This window comes from Nelumbo lutea, chromosome 1, assembly GCF_056320005.1.
Source record: "Nelumbo lutea isolate HS-2025 chromosome 1, American lotus-T2T, whole genome shotgun sequence".
NCBI classification, from domain to species: Eukaryota; Viridiplantae; Streptophyta; class Magnoliopsida; order Proteales; family Nelumbonaceae; genus Nelumbo; species Nelumbo lutea.
Window position 1 is genome coordinate 132,459,668 of NC_142684.1, and position 25,570 is coordinate 132,485,237.

The following is a 25,570-nucleotide window of genomic DNA, read 5'->3' on the forward strand; positions in this document are numbered from 1 at the left end:
AATGTATCGTGATAATCCAATCCTTCAACTTGAGTGTGACCTTTGCTACAAGGCGCACTTTGTAGCAATCTATGGAACCATCTAGCTTTAACTTCAATTTATAAACCCATTTACAGCCTATGGCTTGTTTTCTAGAAGGGAGATCCGTTAGGGTCCAGGTGTTGTTATGATCCAATGCTACAAGCTTGTCAACCATGGCTTCCTGCCAATGAGGGCATTTGGCAACTTGAGAATATGTTGTAGCTTCGAAGGGATGATGAGATGTAGAGGTGAGTAAGGCATGGTGAGCTATGAGGGACGTAGGAAGGTCAGACACAATGTCCTGTAAGTGTGATGGGAGATGGCGTGTGCGGGTGGGGCGAGAATTAATAGGTCCCATTAGTATTTGTGTCATGACTCATAATGGGATTGTTGTTGTTTGTAACAAGTTCAACAATGCTCTCATGCACATGATGTCCATCACTATGTGAAGAAAAATAACATCCATCATCAGGTTGAGGCATAGGAATTACAACAGTCTCAATCGAATCAATAGCTGGATCAGTTGCAAATGGAAAATCAGATTCATAGAAAACTATGTCCCATGACGTAAATATCTGTTTAGTGTCGAGGTTGAACACCCTGTATCCTTTTTTACCATGTGGATAGCCAACGAACACACATCAGGGAACAAACAACAAGTTTGTCATGAGGAACCAACCTTATTTGGGCATAACATAAGCAACCAAACACCATGAGGTGGCTATGGTTAGGAGGTCAAAGATGAAGATTCTCGTATGGAGACTTTCCTCCCAACAAGGGTGTCGATGTGATGTTAATGAGATAGGTTGCTATAAGGAGGCACTCGCCCCAAAAGGAAACCGGCAGGCATGCCTGAAAGCGAAGAGCACGGGCAACTTCTAATAAGGTTTGATGTTTGCATTCGGCAACACCATTTTGTTGTGGCATGTCAATGTAAGACTACTGTTGGATAATGCCTTTATACTGAAAAAATCTTGCAAGGGGCTGAACATGAATTCTAGGCCATTGTCAGATCGAACCTACTGAATTGAGTATTTAAATTGTATTTCCACCATTGCACAAAAAAAGGTGAGGTAATGGAAAACTTCAAATTCATGCCTCATGAGAAATGTCCAAGTACATCTAGTGTAATCATCTACTACAGTGAGAAAAAAATGGGCATTAGTGTGAGATAGGGTTTTATAACCGCCCCATATATCACAATGTATCAAGTGAAATGGACAAGTAGTGTAGATATGACTGATTGGAAATAGACTTCTTGTCTGCTTGGCGTAGTGGCAAGCATTGCAACATGCATCAAAAGGTGAAAGAGGAAGTTCAAGCAACAAAGATAGATGACACTTGGAAGCGTGACCAAGGCGACTATGCCACAATTCATAGGATGATCCTGAGTTGGTAAGATGAACTAAAGTGGGAGGAGAAAAACAAATGTAGTAAAGACCGTTTCGGAGTTCACCCATTCCAATCGTGATCTTTGTGACTGGGTCCTATCTGGTGCAATGAGTAGAGAAGAAGGAAACAATATAGCATGACTATTAAGTCAATTTATTGATTGAAATTAAATTGCAAGTAAAAGTTGAAACGTGCAATACATCACATAGAGAAAGACTAGAAGTGAAGGAAATTGTGCCGTGGTGTGTAATGGAGGTAGTAGCACTAGTGGGTAAATGTACAAATTTTAGAGTAGGCAAAAGAAAATAATACGAGAATAGAGACAAGTCAGAGACAATGTAGTCGGATGCACCACTATCAAGTATCCATTATACAAAGGAGATAGGGATGGTTTGACCAAAAAGATTGGCTGAGATATCGATTGAATCTTTATTGAGGAGAGAAATCAACTGGTTGTACTGTTGTAGAGATAATCCAATAATAGGGGATTCTTGACAAGAAGTTGAAGGAACAGTGGTCACTGTGTATGAAGTCACCTTATCTAATTTGACACGATTTGGTGGAGGATGAGCATTCTTGTTAGTTCTGGTAAATCGACAGTTCCAACTAGGAGGATATCCATTAAGCTTGTAGCATTTATCCCTTGTGTGACCATGATGTTTACAGTGGTCACAGTAAGGTCTATTTCACCTAGGAGTATGAGTTAGCGGTTTGGAAGCAACATGGAAAGCTACAACATCAAGAATTGATGATCTTCTTAAAGAAATAGTTAGTTGGTGCCGCTCCTCCTAGATAACTAAGTCATAGATTCAATTGAGAGGTGATATGGGATTGGATCCAAGAATCTATGAATGAAGCATGTTGAAGGAATCTCTTAGTCCCATGAGGAATTGGTGGATCTTCCTCCTTTCCCGGCCAAGTAGGAAGAATTTTACAGCACCACAGTTAAGACTACAGAAACATTCAAGTAAGTCGGTGAGTGTTGCTAACTCGTCCTAGAGAAATTTCAGCCGTGTAAAGCATGCGGCTACAGAGGGATCTCCTTCCTAGAGTAAGGCAAGATCTCGTTCAAGTTAATAGATGTGTGGAACATCACTCTGACCAAATTTTTCCTCCAACTCAAGCTAGATTTCTACTGTAGATTCAATGAAAGCTATGTCAAGGTGGATTTCCTTTGCCACTGAATTTAGGCTCCAAGAAATGACCATTGAGTTGCATTTGTCCCAAATCTCCTCTTCCGGTAAAGATGGCAATGGTCGTGGCAATGAACCATCGATGAACTTGTATTTGTTCTTAGCTTGAAGTCCAGTCTTCATTGCTCGTTGCCAGGTGTGAATTATCACCGGTGAGTAGATTAGAGACAAGGACTAATCCTAGATTATCAGATGGATGGAGATAGAATGGCAAGCTTGTTGGATCCGTTCTAGCTTCGGTGGACAGATTTTGACAAAAGACGCTTGATTCTTGCTCCGACGCCATTGATGAATTCTAATACAGAGAAAAAAATAATAGTAGAGGGGACAAAAGGGAGACGAAAGTGTAGATCATAGTAGATATGGCTCTAATACCATGTAAACTGGTATCTTGAATGAACAATCACGTGCCAAAAATATTTTATTTTTGGATATATATAGATACAAAGTCTAACTGAATTGGACAAGTGGGAGGCCACATGGCCTATTTAAAGAGTTGTTGTAACCGCCTATGTTTCTTTCTTGGCTAATAGAGACATTAGGAAAAGTCCCTTCATCCATTCAAATCCATGTGAAAGAGAGAATAGGAGATTGATGAGATGCAAAAACTACAAAGACAAAGAGCTCAAAATGGACGAAAAATAATTTTGTGCTTTCGTATTAAGCTACGATGATGCATAATGGATGAATAAGGAGAGAGGGAGAGAGCAAAGGTAGATCTGGACTAAGGGGAAGTAGCAGAGACACAGATCTAAGTGGGTCTAGCCGAGTAGAAGTAGTTGACGTAGATATAGACGGAGGGGAAGTTGCAGTTTTGGTTTTGAAGAAATGTAGGATTGGACGGAGGTCCAAGGTACACTAGAGGTAGAGCGAATGAAGGGGAAGAAGAAGGGGGAGAGAGAGAGGGGCTGGAGGTAGAGGGGAGTCATAGTGAAGGGGAAGGAGAGAGAGAGAGAGAGAGAGAGAGAGAGAGAAGAAGGGCAATCTGAGGGGATATCTTCACAAACTTCTGGCCCTCAAATTCTTGTTGGAAATATAGGCTTGTAGAAGTTGAAATATGGGGCTTACAAAACAATAATCTAGGTTGTTGTTCCTCTTTATCTTCAATCTAAAGAGTAGTGGCAACGATTTCTCTCTCTCTCTCTCTCTCTCCCCCCTCCGGCTTCCTTCCTCTTCTGCGAAATTCTCATCACCTCGCACCCCATTCTCTCCCTTCTCCCTTTTTTGTCCTTCAAAATTGTGGTTCGACTTCCAACTTCCAATCAAAATCGCTGCTACTACTTTCACAGGTTGCAGACTTGTAGAAATGGACTTAGAAGTCAGAATTGCTGGGCAAGTAGGGTAAGCCAGAAAGGGTATTTTAGATATAATTTAAAATTAAATCAAACACGTGAAGTCACGTGCAAACGGTTTGTGATGAAAACTTACGGGAATAGAACCTTAGCAGTAGGGATATAGTTAGTAAGGGTACTTTAAGACAATATTGAAGTAGTAGGGATATAGTTAGTCAATTTCCTAAACCTTAGCAGTAGTTTAAGAATTTGCCCATATTTTTATTTAGAGATTTTTATAGGGGGTCAGTTTTAAAGGTAACTAATGTTTAAAAATCTAGATTTCTGGAAAAGCCTTAAAAAGTCATTTCCATTATACCCACTTGAGATGAGACCTTTGTTTGTTTATTTTCTTATATTTAAAAAAAATTAACCTGATCATCTATCAAGAACTGTTGGATTTTCAAGCTCTTTATGTGGTTATATTGTTTAATGTTTTCTTTTATTTGATGAAGAATGTCTTCTATTAAGAAGGATGAGGATACAACCAAAAGATAAAAGGGATGAATCGGATTTAGTAGGCACAACATAGAAAGCACACTTAGTGAGCACTTGATAAATATTCTGCAACTGCCAAAAATTGTATTTAATCTTTTTCAAGGGTAGGATGGGGGTATTTTAAAGGACAGGTGTCAAAAAATTTTTGAAGTGCTCATTGAACGTGCTCACAATGCTATGCCTACATGATCCAGACTGAACAAAAAGGTTCTATCAAATTATAGCATCAATAACAAGGTCCAAATGATCGATACACACAAACATGCATGTTGGGTGTTTTAATACCACAAAGCATTATTTTTTTTTTACTTTTAGATTTTCATAGGAAGTTGGTTTTAAAGGTAGTTAAAGTTTCGAAACCCAAGTTTCTGGAAAGGGAAAATCTATGATATAGAAAATATATGATATGGAAAGAGTTTTGACCAATCAAAACCCACCCATGAATTTTGATAAATAACACCCGATTCATTACCAAGTCTATGATTCCAGTTGATTGGTAAGATGTTTTTCAGATATCATATCTTTTCCATATCATAGTCGAACCCGGATGGAAAAGAGTTTTAATAAAGGAGTTTTGATCAGCCCATGATAAGATGCGATATGATACACAGTGTAAGGTGTACTATATAAAAAATTTGAATCTTGATCAATGTGTAAACCCTAGGTATATTAACTTCCTTAGGGTTGTCAACGGTTGACTTGAAAATAGTGGAATTCAGCAAGATCCTTTGTAGACATAGACTTGATACAGTGAGCCACATAAATTTGTGTGTATTTTCTTTCTCACATTTGATTTCTTTTTTATTTTCTTTTATCCTTTGTTTACTTTACAAGTTACAACACAATGAACAGTTGTGAGAATCAACACAGTTGTATCTTTTCAAGTGGAATATGAAAAAGAGTATAATTAACACTTTCACCCTTCCTAATTTTGATTTGTTGTACATTTTCCTTCTTAAACATTTTATTTGTGAATAGCCAAGGTCTTATTTGATATATAAAAGGTTCTATAGAGCAAGTGTTGGGCATTCAAGAAACATTATGTTAAAAAAAAAATTAATATGACATGAATGCAAATTCTAAAGATGGATGAGTGGAAAAACTAAAAAGGATAGGAGTAGGAATGGAATTATCCATAGTAACTTAATTAGGAGTGGAGATGTCAACAGGTTGGGTTTGGTATAAACTTGTCTATTGAACCTGATCCAAAGTAATACTAACCCAAACCCGACTAAATGAAAAGGGGCTACTGAATCTGCCCCGCTGATCCAACCCATTGACATCCCTATCTAGGAGTAGCTCCAAATAGGTGATAAAATGAGAAACAAATAGTAGAGTAAAATGGTTTGGGCACATGCATAGAATACCGCCAACTATGTTGGTTTAGAAGAAGTGATTTGTTACACATTGAAGGGGATAGAAGAGCTCAGGGTAAACCGAAAAGGGTATGGGTAAAAGTAGTAAAAAATGATATAAAGACTAACAATTTAACAATGGATATGACTTTAAATACACAATTGGAAAAACAAGATGATGAAACCTCATATAATTGGGATAATGCATGGATAATGATGATGATGAAGATTTTCATTGTGGATGTTAGATGCTTCAAGCCAATTCAATTTCATTTCACAGCTAGTTTCACTCAATGTTCTACAAAACTGGATTAACCAATGAACCAAAACTATGAATGGTTTGGTTCAGTCCAGTTGGGCCACAATCTTTTTTTTTTTTAATGAAGGTTCGGCGACAATCTGTACCTACAGAAAGCTGGTTTCTATGGTTTATTAATGTGGTTTCTTATCAAACCAGTTTCCTAGCTAGCTTGGTTCATCAATAAACACGTTTCTTGATCAGTCGATCTAAAGAAGAATTGGGGTTTGGTTGATCAAACGAGGGGATACTGAAAATTACAAGGTGGATCAATGGGTGCTAGATTTCCTCATTTGATTCAAGTTGATGTCCTTGTCCTTGAATATGTCATCAATGATGTCAGGATCTGTTTAAGAACAAGGAATAAAAGACCAGCAATACGACCCCCAAGTATACCAGCTTTGAAAGCACATTAGAAAATAGTTATCAAATGTGGAGGTGATGATACTGGGTATTGATTTTCAAGCCAAAACCCAGTTGACTGCTGGAACCCTCTTTCTAGTAGGATGATACACATCTAAGATGAAAGTCTCTCTGCACTATCAATTAGATATGGCTTCAGGATGAGTTTGCGGCTTTGATCTCGGCTAAGGGGTTTCAACGTGATAAGGACCAACCAAAGCTGTCTGCTTCAATGGACTCTTCAAATGAAATACAACAGTTTTGAACAAAAAAAATTGAGAAGAAGATAAGGGTATGGTGCTCTGGATGGTCCACTTTCTGCTATTGCATTCGGGTTCTTTCTAAAGCTATTTAAATGGAAACAAGGAAATGACAAATAAAGGAAGATATGGCGTGGCTATTTGGCTCTGTTTGTAAAAAGAAATGAAAGGAAGAGAGAGAGAGAGAGAGAGGAAAGAAAAGAAAGGAGAAACTCTCACTCTTTGTAGCATCTTGGTCAGAAAGATAATTAGGTAGAAGCTACCCATATATGTTTATTTCAATTTGGGGTGGACCATTGTCCTCTAAATGGTATTAATTAAGTATTGGGCACCCTTGTCTCTGATAAGTCAGTGGTCTTTTCATGACTCAGCATTCACACCCATTACTAATTACTATTTTCTGGCAACTGTTTTTTATTCATTAAGTTGGTGAGTGATGGGTCCATCTAGTTTTGAAATTTTGAATCACTACCAAATTGTGGGGCAATAGATAGCTAACACACGACCCTACACAACTTGCATTTTGCCGCAATAATTGTTAGACAGTTTTGTATGCCCTTAGCTTCAATCTGATTTGATGTACTTTTGTTATTTAGTGGAAATAAATAAAGTGTATGTTTGATTCATATTGTTTGGTTTAATTCTGTGTAAAACCCTAAAACTGGACATTTATAGAGACTCATGTTAGTTTTAAATGTTCACAGCCGTTGGATAAGTCTGGGGAGATTTATCCTGCCAAGGCTGATACTGGTGTGCCACCAAGTGTTGGGATGACCTGTCTCAGCCATCAGGGTAAGACCCGAGGCACATGCAGTATGGGATTACTTGAATTCTTGAACCGGACCAGATTTCCAGTATTGCCCTAGACCTTGGAGATAGATGGGCAAAACTGGAAAGTTACACCTGACCCCTAGACTCGATTATGACATTTCACTAGGTGTTGGATCAGGCTGCCTTTGATATGCCAATCAGTGAGATCCTTAGCGGGGATCAAAACCTGGGTATGTTGGGGCAGTTTGAGAATTCATCTGAGTGGGTGATCATAGTGACAGAATCAGCCACTTTGTCGGACAAAGGGTAATGATCGGGAATGCACTCTCTCTGATGGAAACCAAACTGCCGGTAGTTGATTTCAATCGTTGGAATTTTGTTTTGCAAAATTAATATATTTATATATATATATATATGTACGGTTTCGAAATGTTTGCAAATGGTTTTAATTCCCGGGATCCATGTGAGAGGAGAGTGCGGCACTGTTCCTTGCAGCCGAGGGAGAGGTCCTCTCTTGTCGAGCAGTGCTTGATCATTAAGGGCTAAGAGGTTAAGTGTAAGACCATTGAGGATAATACCTGATGGGCTAATCTTGCACCTGCCCACAGTCCCTGGGTTTTTATAAGATGGCTTGGCCCAGGGACCACTTAATGTAAGTGTTGGGCCCATAGGGTCCATATGATGGACTCAAGGGGTTCATTGAGTTTTTCAGTGAATTCGGCTAGGCCTTGTTTTAGAGGCTGGGCCGAACCCATGTGGCTGGTGTGTAGATCAATGCTTGGGTCCCATGCCATACAAAGAAGCCCAACTGGGCAGCAGATTGGAAAGTAATTAGACACTGAACACTTAATGGGCCAAAAGCCCATTTCGAGGTGGGCTGATATGATCACCCATCCTTGGGGCGAATTTGAGATTAAAGTTAGTAAAAGGATTGGGCCTTTAGCCTTATCCACTCTTAGAGACCAAATTCAAATTAGATTTGAATCTGGTAACCTCCTGATAAGATCAGGAGTAAGCTAATTCTATCTGCAGAAAGGATTATGATTATCCCCTATCCAAATACTGATTTGGATTGGGATAACTCCTAAAAAGGAGGTTTCTTAATCAAGAAGAAAGGAGGAGATTTCGAACAACCTTGAAGAGGTATAGGATATCTCCTGCGAATTCAGATCAGATCTCATTCATACTCTCCAGAAAAACAGAAAAAGCAGTTCAGCCTTTTTCGTTTTGGAGATCTCCTCCTGCCGCCGCCATCTGCCATTGCAAGATTAGATCTTTGCAGAAAAGAAAGTCAAGAAATCTGTTCTTGACATCAATCTTGCAAGAAAGACTGAAAAAGATTCAGTGTTTAGTACTTCCAGAGGATTCTTGTGAAGGATCCAGTGTGTAGGACGCACCCTGCTGGTTCTGTTCCATTCACAGCTGTGTCATCTTCAGCAGGAACGGATCTTGGAGCATTCTTTGGGCATGAACACCAACTTTAGTAGATACTGCTTCTCCGGATCAGGTATATTCCTCCCATTTATCTTTTGGTACAGATCTGGTTTGATTATGGTTCAAGTAGGATCCTTGAATATTGTATTCTAAATTTAGAGAATATGATTCCCAATTGGGAGAAGGTAGGAAGTTTTTGAAATTCGCCCACCCATTCCGCAACCTTTATGGCGTCCATTAGATGGATCCTACCATTCTTTCAATAATAAGCAATACAAAATTGTGGAAACCCAAAGCAAGAAAGTATTTGTATGTGTGAGTTATTTTGCTCGTAAAATATCAAAAGAGGATGGTAGGTGGTGTGGAGGAGAAGAACGTCATGCTTGAAACATTATTCAAATCTGATTAGACCATTCATTAATTCCATTCTGTGAGCTATATCTTCAATGGTTCATTATTGTCTAAACCTGCTTAAATTCTTTGATTTTTAATAATTTTTTATACAAGTTATACTTTTTTTTTGGTAAATCACCCTCAAGTGATCACATTATATGCATCTTATTCAGATGAATATATGGCTGCGTTACAATGCAAACGAAGATGTGTACATTGCATATTTATCCTCTTTTTAGTTCATGAATATAAATATGGTTTAGATTTTAAATTGTTTTTGCATTCATCTTGTTTATTTGAAATCAGTGCTAAGTGTGGGCCCCATCATTAAATCAATGCCTTAACTTTGATTGAAAAATTGATTATAAAAAAGAATACAAAATTGTATCCAAAAAATAGATATAGTAATACTCTTTTTTCAGAGTACAAAAAATAAAAAAAATACATTTTTTATCTAATAATCATTACTTTTTTATATGTCAAACAAATGCTTGCAAGAACCGCAGTATATAAATACCTAATTCGGCGTTTGTATTGCAAACAAGCGGAGCCTACGGGAATAGACATAGGGATTTGGAATAAGGCCCAAAATATAGCAAAGATTCAACCTATTAGTATTTATCATATGATACATACAAGTTTTTAAACCCATCGAAATATTGTTAATATTATGTTCAAACATAAAACCCCTCTTAACAAGTGTTTGGAAGGGTATAGCTCATTAGGCTCAGCTTGGAAAGAATATAAATACAAATATGTATAGTATAAAATCTTGTATTTTGTGTATGTATTTATATTGTGCATTAGACCTGTTGATGGGCCGGTTCGGGCCAAGTTTGGGTTTTGTATATGTATCAATAGAATACACTCAGGCGCGAGCCTGAGCCCGGCCCAACCATCGGGCCTAAGTCTTGAGCTTGAGCCCGACCCTCATTAAAAGCCCAAAGTTCGGGCCCAAGCCCGAGCCCGGCCAGAAATTTGAAAATAGATTTTTTCTTCTTTTTTATTCAATAAAAAGTGTTTTATTTATATTAAAAACCTTCAAATCTCAAAAATAATAAACATCTCACTATTACTTGGAAAAAAGAGAAGAACAAAGAAAAAATATTGATATATATATTTTTTATTAGCGGGCCTAAAATTATGACCAAGCCTGACTTAATAATGGGCCAGGCTAGGCCAACCCGTCGGGCTACCTAACCCATGAATAGGTCTACTGTGCATATTTGTATTTATACACCTTCCAAACCGAGCCTAAGAAACATGTGAAATGCAATTTTTGCATTTTGTACAAATTGATATTTTGAACCATGGTTTGGAAGGGCAAGCCAGGTCTATATTGGCTTAGCTTTATCAATTTAATAGGAGACTTGAGGAGCTTAGGAGGCAGAAGCTGTGAATCTACCTGGCTTTGGCTTTGTCTTTAGCTTTAGAAAACCATGGTGTTATTATCACCTAGGACTTCATCAAATCTGCAGCCTATACCTATGGTTCTCTTCTATACCTAGCATTGCCAATTGGTTGGGTTAGACAAGAACACTATCCATACCAACCCATAATACACTTAGGCCTCGTTCATTTATTGGTAAATAGGGGGAGAGGTGGTGTGTGGGGGGGGGGGGGGGGAATTGGTCAATGGGTATCTTTTTTCCACTGACCAATTTAACCAGGTGCTTTTTACATAATGAACGGGCCCTACAATAAAACCAGTTTTATTTACACAGGTGAAACTTATCAATCTCCTAAGTAGATAAATAACTTTCCCACTTGGGGAAAATTTTATAAAATATGATAGGACAACTTCATTTATAGGTAAAAATGTAATTTTATTACTTATCTTAAAAATCTGAGAATTAAAAGAACATGGATAAATAAATTTACCCAATTAAATATCACCCAAAAAAATTTATATGGATAAATGCACTTAACCGAATAAATAAACAAATAAATTGTATATTATAATCATATCCTCGTAAATAAGTAAAATATAAAATATAAATAAGGAGATATTCCTAATATAATGCTAAAATGTAATGTATAGATCGCATTCTTGGGTAATAGATATATGCATGTCTAGCCCCAAGTGGCCAATAAGTAGATGTGTTTCCCATTTATGAATCAGACCTTGTATACGGTTCCAAAACTGACCCAACTATTATTAGAAGCTATCAGGTCTATTCTAATAACATCCAACCATAATTTACAGCCCTGCGTTTTGGGCTGTAATTTGATAATAAAGCTATTTAATAAGTATATCATGAGAAATAGGCTTGGGCCCTAAACGGATGTAAATGATCACACCAATTCTGCCCAATTATAACGGTGACAAGTTATGCAGACTCCAGACCTGACCCTGTATATTTGGATCGGGTCAGTTCAGTTTTGTCAGGTCTGCCTGACTCTATCGATAGCCCTACCCCTACTACATATACATTGGCTTGAAACCACTTTTGATAGTGTTGGATTAAAACCGTGAAATCACGGCCTTTGAAGTATTGATGTGACCCCACTTGTAGTAGATGAAGTACGTCAAGGTGGGGCCATAACAATACATTGAAGGCTGGGATTCACGGTTTAACCCAAGGCTAAGACCACGTCACCAGACTTTCACATGGTGTTGTCATAATACCATACACCATGATGTCATTTTGTCATGAAACCAGTGGCTTTGTTTGTTGAATTTAATTAATCCACTATCACAAGGTCTGAAGTCTAAACCTACGTCTAATTAATAATTGTTTTTTAATTACTAGATTATGTTAATTTTTTAAATCCAAATAATTCGAAAGAAAAATAAGGAAGTCCACGTCAGTGGACGTACATACTGGATAGGCCATCCATGCGAGTTCAAACCGTCTACGGTTCTAATGGCAACACAAGGGCCTATTGCGATGGACCACGTCATCTCCGTACACGTGGGCCCCACGCGCCATGGTGACATGGCGGATCTTGATTGAGAAAGAGATGACGTGAGTACACGTCATCCACAGCAATGACGCGTTGTGGTGCGTAACTGGCGTTGACGCAGGACTCCTCCGTTCCTCCCTCCCCGTATTTAACCACTCTTCCGTGCCCCAACCCTAAGGGCAGGGGACAACCCAGCCCATTCTCTCTCTCTCTCTCTGAATTCTTCTTCAGTTGTTCTTCTCTCAAAATTCTCATATCCATATCTACCCCATCAACTTTGAGTCATGCAACAGGCAATCCCATACAGGAATTGGCTGCGGGTGACGGCGGCGGCCGATGGTCCAATCGGACGGACGCCTCCGGCGGTTCATGCCGAAACTTCCTCGGTGTCAGGGAAGAGTGTCAAGGGAATGGTGTCGGAAAACGCTGTGATAGTGTTTGGGAAAAGAGGGTGTTGTATGAGCCATGTGATGAAGAGATTGTTGTTGGGTTTGGGAGTGAACCCAGTTGTGTGTGAGGTTGATGAAGCAGATGAGGTGCGTGTGATTGATGAATTGTCCACAGTTGGTGGTGGGAAAGACCACGGCAGACCCCAGTTCCCGGCGGTGTTCATTGGAGGGAAGTTGTTTGGAGGGTTGGATCGGCTCATGGGTGCTCATATTTCTGGTGATTTGATACCTGTGTTGAAGCAAGCTGGGGCCTTGTGGCTTTGATTAACTCATTCTTTTCTCCTCTTCAAGCAATTTTATTGTGGGAGAGGATTGCAGACAGCAGACTCCTTTTCTTTTTCTTTTCCTTGATAGAATCGGGTCTTTTGTTCTTGCTGCTTTCTGCTTTCTTTTAGAGTAAGAAATGGGATGCTACATACTGAAACAGAAACACACAAATAACTTGAGGGCTTTTAGATTTGTAAGCTTTTCTTGTGTAGCTTAATGGGCTTGATTTGTTTGGATTTGAAGAAATGGAGAACTATGAATGTTACCTCTCCATCTTTCTCACTTGCAAAAAAAATAAAAAAAGGAAAAATAGAAGCTTCCTTCCGCTGTGCTTTTCGTTGCTTATTCTTTTCTCAAATTTTAAATAAAGGTTTTGTTTCTCACCATCTTTCTCTTTCATGTTTGCTCCTCACATTTAGGTATATGTTCAACTCCATGCTGAATTTGAAATATAGAATTCAATGCATGGCCAGTCATTAATTTATTATTATTTTCATTTTTTTTGTTTTATATTACATATTAAATAAAAAACTAAACTCTCAAAAGTAAATATTCAAAAAAGAAAGGGAGGAAGGAGAGGGCAATGGATTTATTTAAGTGGACAGTATTCTATTGAATCGCAGTCCAGAGTCTAGACTAATAAATTGAGGGTACCCATTTGGTAGCTCCTGAAGTCTGAACCAGAGAACCCACCATGCTTTAGGATGCCAGCTTTTAAAACATTGACATTGTTACTGATCTGAGGTGTTCAGTTTTGTAACCTGTTCAGCTTTAGCAGTATATGGCTACAGGAATGAAGTAATGGAAAAAAGAACAATTCCTACCCTGACAATGATGAAAATTAATTGAATTGAAAGAGCCCCATAAAAGATTTCTAATTTTAAAAGGAATTAAAAGTTGTTCTTCACCTTATTAGATGAATAGATCCCCTCTGATACAACTAAGATTTCTATTTTAAGGGGTTTGATTCAAAGAGGGCTCCTCACAAGTGGTTGTCACAATAATCAAATATTCAGAAGCGTCACCTGAATCAGGTGTCCCCTCATGAACGCCTGAATCAGGTGTCCCCTCAGGTGTCCCCTCATGAACAGCTAGAACGCGCCAGTGGGGTTTATACATTATACTTTTCACCCCAATTAACAATTAAAAATTTGAAACTTCAAAACAGCTCTAGAAAAAAAAAAAAAAGCAAAGGTAAAATTCAGTGGAAAATGACCTATTAAGGCTATAACCAGTTATCAACGATAAGGTGAGTATCAATGATCAGAACCGTCCAACTAAGCCATTTGATCAGTGGTCTCACTGTTTGAACAGTCAAGATGGTCTAACTAATAAGACATGATATATAATTTCTCATCAGAGGAAACCATCCATGGTCAATCATGTTAAATTTGAGATTTTGATAATGCAACTTGCTGAGTTCGATCCCTCTGGGTTTTGGACCGGACCATCCTTAATTTCCTCCTAACTTGTGTAATCTATGTGCACACCCAATTAAATTTTTATTTGAGCCAATGAGCGTTGTTTGATTACTGATAAAATTAGGTGTCCGAGGTCGACCACAACTGTCATTACATGTAAGGGATGACAGAAGAATAGGAGAGAAAAACCAAAAAGAAATCCCCTCACCTGTGTCAACTACCCAAGATTTCTCCAAACCCTATCATAAGAATCCTCTCTCTGATTTCAGATTAAAAAAAGATAAAGAAAGTGCCATCCGTAACACAAAAATCTTCAACTGCTGTTGAATATTCGCACCTTGATTAAAAGGATGCCAACTGGACCAATTGATATACAATTTTGTTTCAAGCTTGATACTTGGAAAAGAAGGAGAGCAGAATTCTATAACCCGGTCAGGGATGCATGGAGTCGATCTGCAGTTGTGCATCTGATTCTGGTGGCGGGACTCAGCGGTTACTTGTGTTAGAACTCGGAGCAAATCGTCATACAACACACAAACAGAGGTGTGGAGGAGAGATGAGACTGAGAAACTGTGATAAACTAATCGTAGACTTGTATAAACTCATCTAAATTAATGGGCATGTGCTATGTGCAATTTTATATTATTGGATGGTCCTGAGTACTCCAGAGTCTGGATAACTTGTGTAGCCAAGTTTTCTATAGGACCTGGAAAATATCGTTCTTTTTCCCTCAATAAAAATGTGGATTATTGCCAAACAATGAGATGAGCAGCCAAATCTACAAGACAAAGTCCCTGTGTATTGTCCTTTTCACTATGAGATCTAAATAAGCTGCCTTGGGCCTTGGCATCCTCCAACTGGGTCGGTCACTCCTTACGTAGCATAGGAGGGAAGGTAAGAGAAAGCTCTGTTTGTGTCGGTCACTCCTTCGATAGTTGAGCTGACCCACATTAGATTAGAATACATGGTTCTGATAAGGGTCATGTCATGACTCATGAGGATTCTGGGTTCAATTTGTTTCCAAGGAAAGAAATCTGGGTAATGATGCAACTGCAGCCTGCAAGGTCAAGGCAAGGCACACCCTGCTGCGGCCCCAATGTAGTCATAACTTACAACCCTGAAACGGCACTGAGAAGCCAACCCCCTCGGGACTCAAATTCATTGCTTATGTTGGTATTTGGTGAAAACTGAAAACTAAAAACCTTCTTGTCAATGGTCATCCGCCACATCATCACCACTCAAGACTCAACATTACATCCTCTAACCAGTAACTGTATCTAGCTATAGATATTCTCCTACAGAGAGGAGCGGGATTATTGCCACATTTCATGTCATCATATATATAATATTCAACTATTGCCTGAAGCATCATGCTTTGATTGGTTGGGCAGGAATGATTGAAGGGTCAACCGAGGTTATTAATTCTGACATCCGATCGAGTCCTTTATCGACTATGATATGAAAAAGAAATGATATTCGAAAAACAACTGACCAATAAATGGGAATCATAAATGTGGTAGGTAATAAGGTGTTATTTATCAAAATTCATGGGTGGGCTTTGATTAGGTCAAAACTCCTTCCATACCATATCTTTTTCGCATCATAGGTTTTCCCAAAAAATAAAAAATAAAAGCATGTTATTGAGTTGTATTTTGTTTTAAGAAGCAAAAATAATTTGGCATGGTTTTTGAAACCATCGAAATGTTGATTTTCAAAACAAAAAGAAAACAAATGTTAGAATACAGTTAACGTATGATTTATTAAAGATGATAAGATATATTATATGATTTAAAACAAAAACATGTTCTCCAAACCAGGAATTCAAGAACACAGTTTTTGTTTCAGTTGAAACAAAAAACACATTTACAACCAAGAACATGTCTTCCATGTTTTTGTTTTAAGAAATAAATTGTTTTCAAACAATTGTTTTAACTTGTTTTTGGAGTTCTCAACAAGAAAAAACAATTCACATTGATGAACACTCCCTAATAAACCAGAGGTGATACTTGAAAAGGGGGGGAAGAAATATTACAAAGAACCTTTTTAGTGAACATCTCGTCCCAACTTATACCAGTATCATCCCAGAGTGAAACTCAATAATCACCAATTCCTGCTCTCTTCCGTGCATAGTGGAAAAGGATGTATGCGACTCGATCGGGAGATTTTCTACCCAGGATCTTAAAGCATTCTCTAGGTTGAAGATGCACAAACTGAAACATTGAGGGTGAGGGTGGGAGGAAACTTGACTATAGATTAACCATAATAAGGAGAATCCAAAAAAGGAGGTGCAGGATCAAACCCTGGAACTGCAGGCTCTCTGTGGTATGGTCGGTGGGCCTGGGCCTCACATGCACTCTGCTCTGTTCCTATACCTGAGTCCCCACTAATATGTTGTATGTAAGACCAAAAAAACAAAAGAAAAAATAATTGTAATAAGGTCAATCAAGTTCAGAAAATTCAAGTTGTATCCAGGCATCCAGCCATGAATCAAAACTGTCCAGTAGAGTAGTATTGGGAGAAGAAGCTAAGGATGAAGAGCAAATGCAAGATCTGTGGAGCTGCCTTTTCCAGTTGATGCTGTATAGCATTGTTTTGGTTCTTTAGGTTGGATTCTATAACGAGTAGGTGGTCATCAATTGCATCATCAAGGTTGAAGGCATAAGATACATTTTCAAGCATCTGGGTTTTGTTATTGGACAACTGGGAAACTGTTGGTGCCAATCTTAGTCAAGCCAGATGAAGAACTTTGTTTCACCAAATGAGTCAAGAAGCATATTAAGCTCCGATTTGGCCACTGCAGCCTCAAAGAGTGATTGCTTATTTTCCTTTCAAGTCTACAAATAACTTTTGTTATATTTGTCCTGTGGACCCCATAAACACACTTGGATTACTGTCCACTGGCACTGGATTTACTAGCATGGTCCCCTTGTGGAACAATGCTGGAACTGAATTATCACTGTCAACTGTTGCAGATGGTGTAGTATTAGTCCTCCTGACATCCAAAGTATTTCCTCTATTTGCATGTCTATCGAATTCCATTTTGTTTCATTTTCAGGTGTTGTTTCATCTTTCAACTAGATCAAATTCCTGGCTCTTGCTTTGTCTTAAATCCTTTACAATGCTGCAAATCCAAACATAGTATTAGCACTATCTAGTGAAATTTATTATATTTACATAGTTTGTTTTGTATCAAGGAATCCCCACCCAATATAGACAACCACAGAGGGTGGCCATGGAAGTTGGTCTTTGCAATGCCCTACCACCATCAGGCTATAAATGATAACTAGAACAGCTGAAGGCACACCAAGAACCCCCAAGGAAAATACCATCTAGCGCTTGCAAAAGGCAGAATGCAAGAGATTCCATCAATTATGATACCTGGGTACCCTCACATGCTCACTGTACTAGTGTCAGACATGATATGTATTCAATATTAGAACAGATATAGCACCAACACTTCAACATTATATGGTGGTATATAGTGTCAGACATGATATGTATTCAATATTAGAACAGATATAGCACCAACACTTCAACATTATATGGTGGTATATTTTAACAACGAGCTCTGATAGCTTCACCACCACCATAAATTGGGAATTTACTGCCTATAAATAACATGAAACGTAGGAAGGGTGAGATGGTTAATCACAGAAACAAATTAAAATAATAAAGAAAACAGAATACATGAATAAATAAGAAAAACTATGGGAAAACCTCTTCTGTGGCTCTATCCTACAATCCCAAACCGTTTCTTGTTCTCTTTTTCCCCCTTCCTAGAGTTAATCTTCCTTCTCTTTCTATCTTGAACTTTTTCTTCTGAAAATAGAAACCGGGGGCAACTAGGGAAAAAATTCTCTTTTGATAATTCCCCTTCTCTTCCTCTTCATCTACCCTAATTTACAAATCAACAATCAAACCCTAACTTTGATCCATCACTCATAGCAATAGAACCCACAGACATTTTGTTCACAAGAAGTGCAGAACCTTCAACCTACCACCCCATTCTCATCCTTAACTAACTTTGAAGCAAATCTTCTAGAATCTGACAATATTGTGGTGAATGCAGGTCCCCCATTCCCATTTCATGATGCCACTAATGGAGACAAATCATTGGGTATGGCCTACATAAATCTTACACTTGAATAAAAGAAGCAGAAAAATATGTGTTTTTTTATGTAATTTAGAAAGAAGAAGAAAACAAGTCAACCTAGGTGTGAAGAGAAAAAGAAGAGAGAAGAGAAGAAAGAAGAGTAAAAGGTGCAGTTAGATTATTCTGGACGCCCCACTAAATCTTATACATGTTCATTACTTCATAATAAGTAGAGTTACTCTAATACCCGTACTTAAAAACAAAAGAAAAATAAACATGGCCCAACCGACCCAATTATCAAAACTATAACATAAAGAAATAAACAATAAAATAAAGTGTGGGGCTGGAACCACACACACACACACTAATAGTCTATTAGCTATCTCTACACTCCCCCTTAAGTTGGGAGTAGATATTTGTCATTCCCAACTTGCATAAATCTGTTTTCAACTTGATTTTTGTGACTGCTTTAGTAAAGAAATCAACAAGCTGCATATCTGAGGCAATATAGGGAAGATACACTTCTTGAGATGCAACTCGCTCTCGGATAAAACGTCTGTACACCTTGATATATTTAGTTCTGTCATGTTGTATTGGGGGTTATGGGCAACACGGTTTTCAAAATCGGACCGGAAATACCAGGAACCGGTCAGGTGATCGGTTCCATTTTTCCCCAAAACCAGATTTTTGCAAAAAAAAAATGTTGATTTGGTAAGCAAACCGCTGACCTGGGCGGTGGAACCATTCGAACCATTCAACGGTTTTGACTTTTTTTTTATTTTTTTGTCAGAACAATTCGAACAATTGGACTGTTCAACCCGGGAACCAGACCCCTGACCAATTTGTTGTCTAGGTCGGTTTTAAAAACCTTGGTGGGTAATATTAATTGCAACTTGATTATCGCAATATAGCATCATAGGTTTCTCATAATCAATTTCCAGCTCATTAAGCAAAGATTTCAACCATAACACTTCTACAATACCATTGGCCATGGACATGTATTCAACTTCAACACCGGAGCGAGCAACAACATTTTGTTTCTTGCTTCTCCGGGAAACAAGGTTTCCCCCCACAAATGCACAATATCCAGAGGTAGATCTTCTGTCATTAATACATCTAGTCCAATCAACATCCGTATATACTTCTATCTTCATGTGACCACTATTCCTGAAAAGTATGCCTCTCCCTAAGCATTTCTTCAAGTAAGCAAGTATCATTTCCACTGCAAGAAGGTGAGTGGTCCTAGGAGAATGTATGTACTGACTCACAATATTGACAGCATATGAAATATCTAGTCGTGTTAGGCAAAGATAAAGAAGTTTCCCAACCAACCTTTGATACATAGCCATGTCCTCAAGAAGTTCTCCACTTTTTGCACTTATTTTATGGTTTAACTCAATGGGTGTGTCAGTAGGATTTACTCCTAACTTTTCAATTTCTTCCAATAAGTCAAGAACATACTTTCTTGAAAGATAAAAATTTCATGCTTAGATTGAGCTACCTCAATTCCTAGGAAATAACGCAATTCCCCCAAGTCCATTTCAAATTCCTTGTGAAGATGCTGCTTAAAAGATTCAATCTCACTAATATGACTTTCTGTCACCACAATGTCGTCCACATAGATAGCAGGTAAGGTCAAGGAGGACAAACTATTAAAGAAGGTGTTTGGATAGGCTTGGACTACTGAGGATGGGAATCAACCTACCTCCACCATTGTCTGTGATACACTCTCAATTCCCTCTACTTCTGACAACCCTCTTCACTACACTCCCCCTCAGTAACTGGGATTAGTTAATAGAACTTTTGGGGCTAAAATCCCTTCGTCACTACTCTCCCCCTAAGGAGAAGTCCTATGATTGTAGGGCATATCCTCAAAAAAAGTGACATTCATGGACACAAAACACCTCCCTAAAATAGGCTCATAACAGCAATATCCATTTTGATTTTGTGCATACCCAAGGAAAATACATTTAACAACTTTGGAATCAAATTTGGAACGATAAGGTCCAAAGATTTAAACAAAACAAGTACACCCAAAAGTTTTAAGGGGAATAGTGAATGGGTCATTGTCTAGATACAGAATATTGAATAATGTTTTCATGTCTAGAACCCGTGAAGGAATTCTATAATAAGGTAAATAGCTATATGGATTGCATCCCCCAGAAGCATATGGGAACATTAGAGTTGAGCATGATGATTTTGGCTACCTTCAAGATGTCTATTTTTTCTCTCAGCAACCCCATTCTGCTGAGGTGTATGGGGACAAGTGCTCTAAAGAATGACCCCATGATCTAGGAGATATGATGCCAAGGGTTTTGCAAAGTACTCATTGACATTATCAGATCTGAGAGTTGTGATCCTAACTTCAAATTGGGTTAGTACCATCTGATAGAAAGCTTGGGTCAAAGAGGGGACCTCATCTCGAGAGTGCATAAGGTAAACTCACGAGAAACGAGTACAATCATCAACAAATAACAAGAAGTATCTGTACCCCCCTCATAGTAGGAATATGATATGACCCCTAAACAATTGTATGCACAATTTCAAAAGGAAGATTGCTTCTTTTATTGTTCAAAGAATAAGTTGATCTACAATGTTTTGCAAGTTCACAGCTTTCACACCTCAAAGTAGACACTTGGACTGACTCAAACAAATTTGGAAACAAACTCTTCAAAGACCCAAAAGACAAATGACCTAATCGGTTATGCCAAAACATACTCTGACTCCAAAATTGAGAAACAAACAATTTCCCAACTTCATTTTGCTTCCCCTGTAAATTCTCAACCAGGTAGACTCCATTCATCTCACAACCAATTCCAATCACCTTCCTTGTTTCCAAATCTAGAAAAATACAAAGACAAGAAAAAAGGTTACTAAACAGTTTTGACTCTTAGTAATACTACTAACTAAAAGCAAGTTAGCACTAAGCTTAGGGACATGCAAAAGTGAGGACAGGGAAATGACATCCGACAATTTGATATCTCCCTTGCTATAAACAGGCACGAGGAACCATCAGCAATAGATACTTTGTCTCTACCAGAGGATAAACAATAGGAGGTAAACAAGGTGGATAAACAGGTCATATGGTTAGAAGCACCTGAATCTATTACCTAGAAGGGTCTAGTGTTACTTGGAGCTGAAGTATGATATGTCGTAGCTCTTGTACCTGTGTGAGCAAAGGCTGAAGTAGGATTAGTAGATGTAGAAACTAAATGCTGAGATGATGATCCAAAAATACCAGCTTCATTCTCTAATTGTGTCAAGGTAGCCCGGACAACAATTAAGGCATCTAAGGATATGGTCCTTATGCTGGAAGTGGATGCACTATCTGTAATAACTGCCACATTAGCACTTTCCTTCTTGTTTCCGAGTCTCACTGGCATTAGGTGGAGATGCAACTTCCAACAAGTGTCCCTAGTATGTTTTGGCTTCTTACAATGATCACAAAAAATCTCTTTTATCTTCCTTCTTCATTTCCCCTTCTTTCTCCATTCCAACGTTAGATTTTGTTGCTTCTAAGGCTGATTCTTTAGGCTGAGATGATAACATAACCTTCCTCCTACTCTCTTCCCTATGAACCAATGAGTAGGCTTGAGATAATGTCACACTCTCCCTAGCAAGAAATTGTTGTCTTGCAATGTCAAAATCTAAGTTCAGACTAGCTAAGAACTCAAACACTCTATCTGTTTCAATTAGCTTTCTATATGTTGTTGCATCTCTCTAACTTTTCCGCTCAATAGTTTCCAAGTAACCAATTTCATGCCATAGGGATTTCAGAGTAGCAAAGTACACTAAGGCTTCTCCCTTGCTTGTGATTATTCACTTCACACTTCAACTCATAAGCTCTAGCAACATTAAGAGGTTTGGAGTATGTCTTCTTCATGCTATCCCAAATCTCCTTGGTTGTTTTTGCCCAAAGGTAGTTTCGGCTGATTTGAGGTTGCATAGCCAAGTCATCACCAAATAGTTCTCTTGAACCCATTTGGGATGTGATATGTTTTCCCTGGTTGGCTTATTCGTGTCTCCGGTCACATAACCTTATTTACCTTTACCTCCAACGGCCATCATTGTTGATTAAGCCCGTTCAAAGTAATTGGTTCCATCAAACCTAACAGTGATAATTTGAAAAGAATTTTCAGTCATACTACCCGTCCCTAAAAATCATTCCCCTTAAATTTTTAACTCAGTCCCAGCCTTCTCCATTCTATGTAGAGCACTAACAGGTCAAAAGCTTCAAGAAAATAACCAAAAAGGAATTTCTTTTATGCTAAAAAATGAAAGCATCCATAGTCAAAAGTCAACTCCCCAATTCATCATTAGTCAAAAATCAGTATTTGAATCCTCAAAAAACTGATCATAGGGTTTTAAACAAGGGAGAAAACAACCGGGAATACTCAGATTTATTAGTTGTTGCTTATAGAGAGGCTTAAACTACTTCTAACCAAGATCGGCCTTACTAAAGATTGTACCTTTCTTAGAAGAACACTGATCGCCACCTCATATTGAAACCCTAATCTTGGTCGCACTTGATTTCTTTCATTCTTCCTGGTCACTGGGCAATCTCCAAGAATCTTTCAATTCCTTGGGTAGTCTCCAATACTCTAGCAACCTCCAAGAACCAAGCACTACTGTAAAAAATCCAATTCTAAAGAGTTCTCATGTAGCCGACAAGATCAAGATCACATAAGAACCCTAATCTTTCCTCGCCTTGCTTTGATACCAACTTGAATAAAAGAATAAAAAAAATATGTGTTTTTTGATGTAATTTAGAAAGAAGAAGAAAAGAAGTCAACCTAGGTTCAAAGAAAAGAAGAAGAAGAGAGAAGAGAAAAGAGAAAAGGGTGCGGTTAGATTATTTTGGCCGCCCCACTAAATCTTAAATATATTCATGACTTTACAATAAGTAGAGTTACTCTAATACCCCTACTTAAAAACAAAAGAAAAATAAACATGGCCCAACCGGCCCAACTACCAAAACTGTAACATAAAGAAATAAACAGTAAAATAAAGTGTGGGGCTGGAACCACACACACACTAATAATCTATTAGCTATCTCTACACTTACCAACAAGAAAAATAAACATGGCCCAACCGGCCCAACTACCAAAACTGTAACATAAAGAAATCTGCAGTGACTGAATCTAAAGATAACATGATTAAAGTTTCTAGTGGAGACATAAGTTAGAAGGTTGAATTATGTCTTAGACATGAAAAGGCTCTAGAACAGAGAATCACATTAATGGGGCCTTTGGGCTTAAAGATGAAAAAAGAAAGCATGAATGGCAAACGCCCCTTTATCTGCTTTTAAGCTCAAAGGTAAACAAGTAAATAAATACAAAAGAAAAAAAAAGAAATATACACTACTAGAAAGATTGCTTTTAAGGGCTAGAGGGCAGAGGCATTTGATAAAAAATGCCTCTATAAGAAGTCAATTATGATAGATTAACGGAACTTATGTAGAGGCACTTTATAGATGCCTCTGTATTATACTTCATGCCACTAAGGGTAGTCTTCGTATTCACCACAATTTATGACATTTTTTTTTTCTTTCATTCTTATGTGATTATGCCCAAAATGCAAGTGATGGTGAGACGATACTCACAATTATGCCCAAAATCAGTTTGGCTTCTCTTTCTCCTCCATTCAGTATCGAAGCAGTGAGTTTGACTTCTCCTCCTTTTCCTCCTCCATTCAGTATCGAAGAGTGAGACAATCATTGATTTGGCTAGTTCTTTTGAGATTTGAGCGGATAAGAAGAATGAATCACCTCAAAAACAACTATAGCAAACAGGTTAGGGCTTGGAAATTTTATTTCTTTTTTCTTTCTGATTTAGTTTGTTAATTTGAGGTCTGTTTTTGAAAGTTGATTGATTCTAATATCTTTCTCCTCCTCCAAATAACCATTTTCACCTCCTCTCACTCTATTCCAAAGGATTTAGCGGATAGGAAGCGGTAATGCAGAATGAGGCCAAAGCAATATCTGTAGCAGTTTTGAAGGACACTAGATTAAAAGAATGGATGATGGTGCTAGTTTAGGATTCCAAATCTCGGATCCACAGACTTAACATCTATTTCTACGCACAACTCTGAGAAGCTTTGAGAAGCTCCGTTAGCTCTTTCAATTCTCCTTCACATCTCTGCACTATTTGCTTGCTATTTCTGATAATATCATATATGAATTTCTATTTTTCAAATTCTTATTCCAGATTTCATATTTTGGAATATTGATGTTATTGATTTAAATACTTTTTATGGAACATGATTTACTGCTTTTGTACCAAAATCTAATTCATGAATATTGATGTTATTTGTATCATAGATGAATGATTCACTAGAGTTGGTTTTAAGCTGACAATAATCAAGAAAATCTAATACTAACAAAACTCTGTACCAAAATCCAAAATGCAACATGATTTAAACTTTTGTAATTCTTGATCAAGAACTTTCATAAGCATATAATATGCTACCTTTACAATTTCATACTTCACCCATTAGAATAAAATATACATATCATGTAAATTTTAACAATGCATCTCTTTCTGCTTTTTTTCTTCCTTCTACCATGTCATCCCAAAAGTTTCAAAAAAATCAATACATGCTGTTGTGCATACCCCTTTGCAATTAAGTGTGCCTTGTGCCTTTGAAGACTTCCATCTAAATTAAATTTGGGCTTGAATATCCATTTCAATCCAATGGCTTCTTTACCATGAGGTAGATCAACCAATGTCCATGTGTTTTTTTCACAATAGCATACATCTCTTCTTGCATTGCATTGCACCATTCTTCTTTTGTCATTGTATCTTCAAAACAATTAGGTTTCATAGCACATAAAGCAAATTCACAAGAAGCATATATCTCATCAAGTCTTTTCATCTTCCTTGAAGGGATTGAAGGAGGAGAATCAGATAGTGTTATATCATGCATAGGCTCAATAAAGGTTTCATTTGGTTCAATACATAAAGGCGCATTTTGATTAGTTTCCCAATTCCAAGCTTTATTTTCATAAAAAATCACATCACGACTTATGATTAATCTTTTAGAGGTATGATTATAGAGTCGATAGCCTCTTGTCTCCTCACTATACC

At 37.9% G+C, this 25,570-nt stretch overlaps 1 protein-coding gene and 1 pseudogene across 2 annotated transcripts in view; one reads left to right on the forward strand and one right to left on the reverse strand.

The window, feature by feature from the left end:
* The first annotated feature begins 12,539 nt into the window (after nt 1-12,539).
* LOC148877646 (glutaredoxin-C9 pseudogene) lies at nt 12,540-12,968 on the forward strand (annotated as a pseudogene).
* Nucleotides 12,969-16,254: 3,286 nt separating this feature from the next.
* Nucleotides 16,255-25,570, reverse strand: part of LOC148877647 (uncharacterized) — a 52,239-nt gene continuing 42,923 nt past the window's right edge. The window contains exon 2 of one of the 2 annotated variants that reach the window (XM_088942265.1): nt 16,255-17,513. The gene's annotated coding sequence lies outside the window, so the exon portion shown is untranslated. Of the gene's footprint in view, nt 18,001-25,570 lie in introns of both variants that reach the window. The other variant, XM_088942264.1, reaches the window with a different exon arrangement.